This window comes from Hemicordylus capensis, chromosome 1 (genome assembly GCF_027244095.1).
Source record: "Hemicordylus capensis ecotype Gifberg chromosome 1, rHemCap1.1.pri, whole genome shotgun sequence".
NCBI lineage: Eukaryota > Metazoa > Chordata > Lepidosauria > Squamata > Cordylidae > Hemicordylus > Hemicordylus capensis.
In genome coordinates, this window is record NC_069657.1 from 113,806,703 (window position 1) to 113,816,437 (window position 9,735).

The 9,735-nt window shown below is 43.3% G+C and overlaps 1 protein-coding gene across 1 annotated transcript in view; it reads left to right on the forward strand.

Moving 5' to 3' along the window:
• Nucleotides 1–1,238, forward strand: part of SYT9 (synaptotagmin 9) — a 129,344-nt gene extending 128,106 nt beyond the window's left edge. Inside the window, exon 9 of the transcript XR_008313235.1 lies at nucleotides 270–1,238. The gene's annotated coding sequence lies outside the window, so the exon portion shown is untranslated. The remainder of the gene's footprint in view (nucleotides 1–269) is intronic.
• The last annotated feature ends 8,497 nt before the right edge of the window (nucleotides 1,239–9,735 follow it).

Genomic DNA, 9,735 nt, shown 5'->3' on the forward strand with positions numbered 1-9,735 from the left:
CCAAATTTGGGTCATGCAGCAAGGACATACAGCTAAGCCACTTTGACACCAGATCTTTTTTTTGTTCAGTGTCACTACAGCCTTGACATTTTGAATCTTAAGCGATGCTATGTTACAGTATGGCCATGAACAACAAAGCATTTTAAAAGTTCACTGTTGCAATGCTGTGTGTGTAGCTTCTTGTTTGACAAATATGAAAATCTATAATCCATTTGATGGTGACGTAAAATATAATCACATTCTTATTTTTCCTATCTAATTATAAACAGATGAAATCACTTCCCGCCATCTCCATCTGCCCATAAGCCATTACTCAAAGACTAATTTATTTGCATCAAAAGAGGAAAACAAGAAAAGAGAGAAAAGAAAATAAGAGGTTTCAGCAAAACCATAGAAAAGGTTGTGCACTTCCATTAAATGCCATTTTATTGTTGTTTATACCAAGGCTTGCAATGACATTTTGTACAACATACTCTGCATCAAATGCCCCAGCTAGTTGCCCCATCACTTCTCCCCCCAGATACTCATAAAAATGTGTAGTGGAAGCCTTTTACTCTAACAAGCTTGATTGTCAGTGCTTTTTCAAGATTATAATGCTACATCTAATTCTTGAAGCAGTTCATATGCTCAGCCCTATTAGATCAGAAATGTAGGTGCTTTCACCAAAGATCCCTTGGTGGGAGTGGGGAGGGAAGCAATGTAAGAATGCCATTCCCACCCAGATTCCTTAACCCCCAAGCAGATGATAAGAAGTCACTATGTTTTCTAGAGCACAGTGCTTTTTTTTCCTGCCCTTCCCACTAACATAATAAAAAACCAAGAGGGTGATGGATTTGTATTTTCTCCCTCCCCCCCAGCATGGAAACCTACTGAGGTTGTCCACTTGACCTCTGGCCACTGCTCAGAAGGGATGTGGAGAAGGGAGGAGCTTGCCTGCCTCCCCCAGCAGATGAGCAGTGGCTGGCTGTCCTTCTGCCATGCCGCGCGCTCACAGGAGTAGTGGCGTGGTGACGGCCGGAGCTTGGAGTGGGAGGACTTCCCCCTCCCGCTTCCCAGAGTGCCCCATGCCATGAGCTGCTCTCATTACCGTGTGGCCACTCCTTCCCTCCGGTTCGCTGCCGGAAATAGTGGCAGGCCAGGGAGGGGACCTTGTCACCCGGCGGCGATGGTTCTCATTATCACCTGCTGAACTAAACGCCGGGTGCAAAAGTTGGGCTAGTCGGGGCAGAAGTGCTGGAATTGGGAGTGATCCTGGTGTTCCACACGAGCAGCCCAACCCAGGCTGGATTTCCCTCGCCTGGGTTGGGCTGCTCATAGATATCATTTTTATTGATCTCTATCTATCCATGTTTGTTTTTTAGTAGCAAACATGGTTTTCCTTCACCCTTATCCTCACAACAGTCCGGTGAGGTAGGATAGGCTGAGGGTAGTGATTGACTCAAAGTCACTCAGTGAGCTTCATCACTGAGCTGCAATCCAAGGCTTTTCAGTCCTAGTCCAACACACTAGCAACTATAGCACACTAGCTTTCATCTTTTTCTGGTCCAAGCTGGGAATTGCAGAGCTTCCCCAGTATGCATATAGTTTAGCATTCATTACCCAAACCTGATAATTTTAAATTCATTGTAGATAACTGATATAACCTCAGACATTAACCAATTATTACTTGGTTAATTGTTGTGAAATGTTTTGTTTTCCTTCCAGACACGACTTTATTTGAACCCTTGCCATTACTTTTATTCTTATCATAGACTTGTTCATGGTTAAAAACACAATGTTTGAACTACAGTACAAATTATTACAGCACTCTCCACTATATAGGCCAGGCTGGCACAACTTGTGAACCACTAAGAGGAATGCAAGTGACCAAAGATGAACTTAGCCTGTCAGCCATGCACGGCAGTCCACTCGGGCTAGATAAACCTCCTGACTGGTTTGGTTTGGTTTGGTGGTGTTCTTTTCTCTAATTCCACAAAAACAGGGAGGTTGTCACACATCTGGCAGGCCACAAATTATGGCTGTGTTTGGCCTCCTGGATTTCAAGTTGTACAAGCCTGGAGGAAAGTCTGTGTGCACGTGAGATTACTGTGTCTGTCCCTTAATGAGAAAAAAGTGCATTTCAGGGACCATTTAGAATCCCTTTTGTCTCTGTCTTTGTGCTGGTTTGCCCTTTTAACACAGTGATCAATAATCTACAGACCATATATAGAAGTGTTTGCCATTTCCAATTTAATTAAACCACAAGCCTCAGTTTCATTCATGGAGTCACTGAGAAGGTCACAGATTTTAATTTATGTGATAAAACTTAGAAACTTCCAACATTTTGCTATTGTAAATTGATTTATTGATATTCCCCCAAACAACTGTGTGAATGGTTTATAGGAAATTTGCGATTGTTCCAATGGATCTAAATCTAGGTCATAAGATGTTGCTTTCATTGGAAGCTTAACATGAGCTGCTAAATGTACAGCCTGAAGTGTTTCCGAAACTCCTGCAAATGAATCCTTATCCTTCTAGTTTAACCAAAGAAACAAATAAGCAACAAATTACAGCAGATATCCAAGCTATGGCAGAAATCCAAGTATATGTGCATTAAGTTGATGGGATTTATCAGCATGTATAAGACTGCAGCCTAAGACCATTTTTTCCATGTGGGATAAGCTTTATTAAACATTTTAAAAATATTATTTTCTGTACAAGCAGTTGTATGATTTGGGACAAATATTGCAATTATACAATATTCACCTGTCTGAGCAGGGTTTGTGTGTCCTGGTATGAATTACAACGTATCCACTGTGGTACTAAAGATGCAGGAATTCAATTCCCTTCTCTGAAGTAAAATGAGGACTGAAACGAAATACTTTAGTCCATTTCAAGATTATTTCTCTTTCCTACATGACATGCACAGGGTTGGAAAAATCTGGTGCAACAAGGGTCACTCACGTCAAGTCTGGTTTCACATTGTTCTCGAGATACACAATGCAAACATTTTTCTTTACCATTGTGCATGCACAATGAGAATCTTCCTAGCAGATTCAACAGTTGTTAACCTATAGTAATGTCTTTCTTGAGGAGTCCTGCTTTTCTCACAAGACATTGGACCCAATCTAGCTAGGATCATGTTTTTATGTGTAGACATATCCCCAGATCAATGAGGAATCTCCTACCGACTGCTCATGCACAGTTCCTGGTTTGTGCACAAACAGTGCTGGTGAGATCATTGGTGAAAGCTCCAATCATTTATGCTGGAGGGGTAGCAGGGACTTAGATTTGGCTCCCTGATCCCAAACAGACCATCAGAATTACATTCTATGTGTACCATGGGTGTGAATGTTCCTAACAGGCCTTTGGAAGCAACAATTTCTTGAATTTGGAACATTTTAGGAACTGTAACTTGCTTTCAATAAGTGATCCAGTTTTACTTACCAGGACAAGTTAGAAATTGTTCAGAACTGTGACAAAATACATTTCTTTTCAGGTCATTCTATTGTCTGAAATCCTTCAAAATGTGTATACAAAGACTAAGATATGGAACCTCTTCCACAAACCTCTGATATTTAACCCACTCCTGTAAAATCCTTAATCATTTTTTTTCAAGGAGTAGGCACCTGGGGAAAATGAGCTGCTTGGTGCATCTAAGAGTGGTACAGAAGGATCTCACTTCAATTGCCTGGCTGGGTCAGTGCACTTAGGACAGCAGCAATGTGCCTAGCCTGGAATAAGCTTACCAGGGGAGCGCTATACTGGAGATTTATTTTATGTATTTATTGTGTTTATATCATGCCCTTCCTTCAAAGATTCAGGGTGGTGTATATGATGCTCCCTCACTTTATCCTTAAAACATATTATATTTAGGGTATTGAAATCCAACAAAGATTATGAGGAGCTCTGAAAGGATTTCTCCAAACTGGGGGAGTGGCCTACAAAATGGCAAACATGGTTCAATGCTGGCAAGTGTAAAATGATGCATATTGGGACAAAAAAAATCCCAACTTCACATATACACTGATGGGCTCTGAACTGTCAGTGGACAGCTCACTGAAAGTGTTGACTCAGTGTGCGGCAGCAGTGAAAAAGGCAAATCCCATGTTAGAGATCATTAGGAAGGGAAATGAAAATAAAAATGCTAATATTATAATGCCCTTATACAAATCTGTGGTGCGACCACATTTAGAGTACTGCTTGCAGTTCTGGTCACCGTATCTTAAGAAGGATATTGTAGAACTGGAAAAGGTGCAGAAGAGGACAACCAAAATGATCAGGAGGCTGGAGCACCTTGGAGGAAAAGAGGTGATTATGGGGAGGTGTATAAAAGTATGCATTATCACAATACTAGAACCGGGGGTCATCCCATGAAACTGAAGCCTGGGAGCTTTAGGACCAACAAAAGGAAGTACTTTTTCCACACAGCACATAATTAATCTATGGAATTCTCTACCACTGGAAGTAGCGATGGCCGCTAGCTCGAATGGCTTTAAAAAGGACAACTTCACAGAGGGCAGGTCAATCAATGGCTCCTAGTCTGGTGGCTGTAGGCCACCTCCTGCCTCAGAGACAAGATGTCTCCAAATACCCGTTGCAGGGGAGCAACAGCAAGAGAGAGGGCATGCCCTCAGCTCTTGCCTGTGGAGAGGCATCTGGTGGGCCACTGTGTGAGACAGGATACTGGGCTGAATGGGCCTTGGGCCTGATCCACCAGCGCTGTTCTTCTGAATCTACCCAGGTTCAGAAGCTGTGTGCACTCCTATTTTGTGATTGTATGCTCATACAAAGCAAGGCAGGAGGCGGGGGTCATGTGCAAGGCTCCCACTGGGTAGGAGAACTCTGACTTACCCAGCAGCTGTACCTAGTTAGAACATAAGAACAGCCCTGCTGGATCAGGCCCAAGGCCCATCTAGTCCAGCATCCTGTTTCGCACAGTGGCCCACCAGATGCCATTGGGAGCCTACAGTCAGGAGTTGAGGGCATGCCCTCTCACCTGCCATTACTCCCCTGCAACTGGTACTCAGAGGCACCCTGCCCTTGAGGCAGGAGGTGGCCTACAGCCCTCCAACTAGTAGCCATTGATAGACCTCTGCTCCATGAAGTCATCCAAACCCCTCTTAAAGCCATCCAGGTTGTTGGCTGTCACCACATCCTGTGGCAGAGAGTTCCACAAGTGGATCAGTTATTTAATGAGGTAGGAGGAAAAGCCAGGAGCCCTGCAGGCATTTGTTTTGCTTGCCCTACCCTATTGCTGTTCATGAGAACTAGGCTAGAAACTGCTCAAGGTCGTGCAACTAATTTCAGATTAACTTCCTCAAGAAAATTTAGTCAGGATGTCAGCCAGTAATCTTTACAACAGCCTCACAATGTTTCTCACTAAGGAATCAGCACAGTTTCTGCTTCATTCCCATTGAAAACTACTTCATATATTCCTCCTCTGAGAAGGAAAATAGAATAGAAATTCAAAATTAAATTATGTTCAAAAGACACGTGCCAGGTGAAGCAGCCCACTGAATCAGCCATGCAGTGGCAATTGTTTTCAGCACTAATGGCAATTCTGCTGTCTCTTAAGTTCCATCTCTCTGGCACTCGTAAGGCCAGCACATGTAGTAAGGAGAGATTGAACTCTCCTGTCCTGCGGCAAGGACGGCGCTGTGGGGACTGGTCCTCTGGCAAGCTCTCCGAGGCCTCGTTCTTCTCCCCTCTTTCGCTGCTCTGATAGTTTTCTCCATAGTGGTGTGGAAGGGCTCTGTGCCTCGGATATCATCTCTTGTACCAGTTACGGTCAGCAGCATATTTCCTGTCTTGCACTGGAAGTTTATTTGTTTGTTTAATTTAGATACCGCCTGATTCTGAAGGCTCTAGGCAGTTCACAACCATAAATACTATATAAACACAATAAAACCAACTATTAAAACAACAACAAGTTAAAACAAGCTGCCTTTTACTGAGGCAGACCGTAGGTCCATCTAGCTCAGTACTGTCTACACGGACTGACAGCGGCTCTCCAAAGTTTCAGGCAGATGTCTTTCCCAGCCCTACCTAGGGAGGCCAGGGATTCAACCTGCGAGCTTCTGCATGCAAAGCAGATGCTCCACCACTGAACTATGACCCCATCCCATAGTAAAGTGGTCACACATGTATTATTATTAATTATTATTATTTCTTGTTTACACAGTCAGACAGGTGTTATTGACAGGTTTGTTTATCCAGACATCGAGTCCTTCCCAAGGACCTGGGATGGCTGAATTTTATCATCAATACTGTTGGTTATTATAGATATCGTCGCAAAATATAGGCTGTTCCCAGCAAAGCTGCTTTTGGTAATTGGCTGATGGTGATTTCTGTGGCCCCTCTGGTGTTGAGGTGCTCTTCAAGGTCTTTTGGAACTGCACCCAGGGCACCAATTACCACTGGGATTATTTTGGTCTTCTTCTGCCACAGCCCTTTGTATTTGGTGATTTTTTCTATTTCTTTTTCTTCTATTCTGCTATCCCCTGGTATTGCTATGTCGATTATTTTCACTTGTTTTTCTTTCTTCTCGACTACAGTTCTATCTGGTGTATTGTGTGGCAGGTGTTTGTCTGTTTGTAGTCGGAAGTCCAGTAATATTTTTACATCTTCATTTTCTTCAACTTTTTCAATTTTATGGTCCCACTAATGTTTGGCTACTGGTAGCTTGTATTTTTTGCAGATGTTCCAGTGTATCATCCCTGCTACTTTGTCATGCCTTTGTTTGTAGTCACTCTGTGCTATCTTTTTACAACAGCCAACATCTTTTTACAACAGACAAAGAGTGCCTCTCCCATCAACAATATGGTGAGACGTAACTTTAATAAATCTATACTGGATCGGTCGTCACCCGGGTCAACAAGGACTGCGCCAGGTGCTGGAGTCCCTGGACATCTGGTAGCAAGTGGGCAACAGGACTCAGGATCTTCAGTTGAGCAACCAGGGCTGAAGACAGCAAAGTTACTGGAAGAAACGTCGCTTAACCGAAAAAAATATACGAAAAATGCCAACAAGGAAATTATTATTATTATTATTACATTTATATCCCGCTCTTCCTCCAAGGAGCCCAGAGTGGTGTACTACATACTTAAGTTTCTCTTTCACAACAACCCTGTGAAGTAGGTTAGGCTGAGAGAGAAGTGCTTGGCCCAAAGTCACCCAGCTAGTTTCATGGCTGAATGGGGATTTGAACTCGGGTTTCCCCGGTCCTAGTCTAGCACTCTAACCACTACACCACACTGGCTCACTGTAGTCACACTTACTAATATCTGTCTTTTCCCCTGATGTCTACAGTGTAGTACATTGTAGCTGTCATCAGAGTCTTTGAGCATATACAGAGTATATTTTTCCTTTAAATTTAAGACTTCCATTTAATGGTTACTCTCTCTTTCTTGCCATACTGTCTACAAAGCAGACAACAGGTGAGGGCTTCTTGACATTCTTTTAAAAATATATACTAATAAATCCCATCCCCATGTGACACTGGATAATGTCAGAGTTCTATGAGCACAGTCTGTGCTGCACAGGAGGTAAGGTGAGTTTACTCCCCACTCTTTCCCGCCTACACACACACACACACAGGGATTGTTCCATTCTCCCATTATTAAAAGAAACTTTATATTGTTTCTCTTCCCTGCATTTTTAAAACAATATTTCCACTACCCCACCCCACCCAACCCCCCCACACACATACTGAACAGGGATTATCCATTATCCACTGCATGTTTTTTTTTTAAAAAGGATCTTTCCATTATCTCCCCCATCCTATTTTTACATGGTTTCATTATCATCCCTTCCATTTTTAAAAGGATTTTCTTTATTCCCACCCACACTCATTAACAGTAGCACTTAAAGGTAATGTGTGCCGTCGAGTCGGTGTCGACTCCTGGCGACCACAGAGTCCTGTGGTTGTCTTTGGTAGAATACAGGAGGGGTTCACCATTGCCTCCTCCCACTCAGTATGAGATGATGCCTTTCAGCATCTTCCTATATCGCTGCTGCCCAATATAGGTACCAGCAGGGATTCGAACCAGCAACCTCTGGCTTGGTAGTTAAGCCATTTTCCTGCTGCACCGTTAGGTGGTTACAACAGTAGCACTTACTCTGGAATAAATATGGAATGGACTGAACTGTTAGACACCTGCTGCAGTGCAGACACAAAAGAGACTCAGCAGACCAGTCTAATCTCTGCTCTGAATGATGGTCAAGTTAGATACACAGCAGAGCTGGGTGACTCAGTGCACACAGCAAAGAAGAAAGGGAAGCAGAAGCCCTCTTTGTTACTGAGGGGAAATATTGCTACTGGGTAGAAACAGTCAGTCAGTCAGGCCATTTGCTGTGTACTGTGATGTAGGCCCTCAGTTGATTATATAATGGGGACTTCAAAAGGTAAGAGCCTCCTTTTCAAAGTCTTGTATTTTGGTCATGTGATCACTTCTCAACAGATCTGTATGACATTTAGAGAGAACTGTCCTCTAATGGTTGCATGCCACATTTCAAGTAGGTTAGACAGACCAAAAGGATGGTCAGGGCTTGTCATGGCGGAATGCAATTTTTAAACCTGATCTTCACTATACAGGTACTACCATGCCTGTATAATAAGTAATGCCCCCTCTCCCCAGAAAAAGCCTTGTAGTGTCTTGCTCTCCATTTCAGTGTTGCGCTGTCAACAAAGAAGACTGCTTAATATATTGTAAAGTGGGACTGGAACAGAGTGACACAATTCCCCTACTTCCACTAAACAAGTGACAATAGACCACTTTATGAAAAGAGACAGGCTTGTTGGAAGCTTCTAGCAATTATTGAAGCCAAAGGAGCTACAGATACATGGGATTGCTCTTAAAAGTGCTGCTTCTCCAAAGAGATGAGGTTATGTTACTCTACCTGCCGAATCCTTGGCTTTTAAGTACAGTTTTTGCTGTTGTACTAACCTAGGCCAGAAGAAGCCGTGTCAGGAATATATGTAGTGATGTGACTTTCTGTGTGAATAATGCCTCTGATGGTATGTTTAATAGGAATGCATATTGAAGTGATAAGCTGTTGACAGAAACCCAGTTGCTAATTTTCGTTTTCTATTATGTTCTCTTTCATTTAACATCTTGATCTGATACCTCTAGGACTCTACATATCAATATGCCATTATTGTAATCCGTACACAGTTGATAGGGTTGCACTGCTTTTTTGCAAATGTACAGAAACTAAATGAGCACAAGTCAGTACTTCTCATTTGTTATCAAGTGTTGCCATTTCATTCAATCCGTGATGATGGTAATCTTTGAAAAAGAAATGCTGGAGCCCAAGTCTGTCTGGTACACTACTTTCTGGTCTGGATATGGGAACCCTACAGATTTACTCAGTGATGAAAGGAACGTATTCGGCACCTGCTGAGGGGCATTTCCCCCCCCTCTCTAACTTTCTGGGGCTGTTCTCACAAGCAGCCAAGCCCGGGCTGAGGCAGCCAAGCCCAAGTGTGGCTGCTCATAAGAACTGCTGGGAGCCACGTGGCTCAAGAGCAGCACCTCAACAGCAAACCCACCTTGGGAGCCTACCTATTAAACGAGATTAAGGGAGCAAGTGCTCCTTTAACCCCATTTACCTGATCATGTGCCAGCACTGGCTGCTTTCAGCTGGCACTGAAGCACTGACAGGTGCCAGCCTGTCACTGAATCCCCACAATGCACCATGCACTCACACGGTGCATTGTGGGATCTTTGGGGCCAGGATGCATCATCCTGGCCT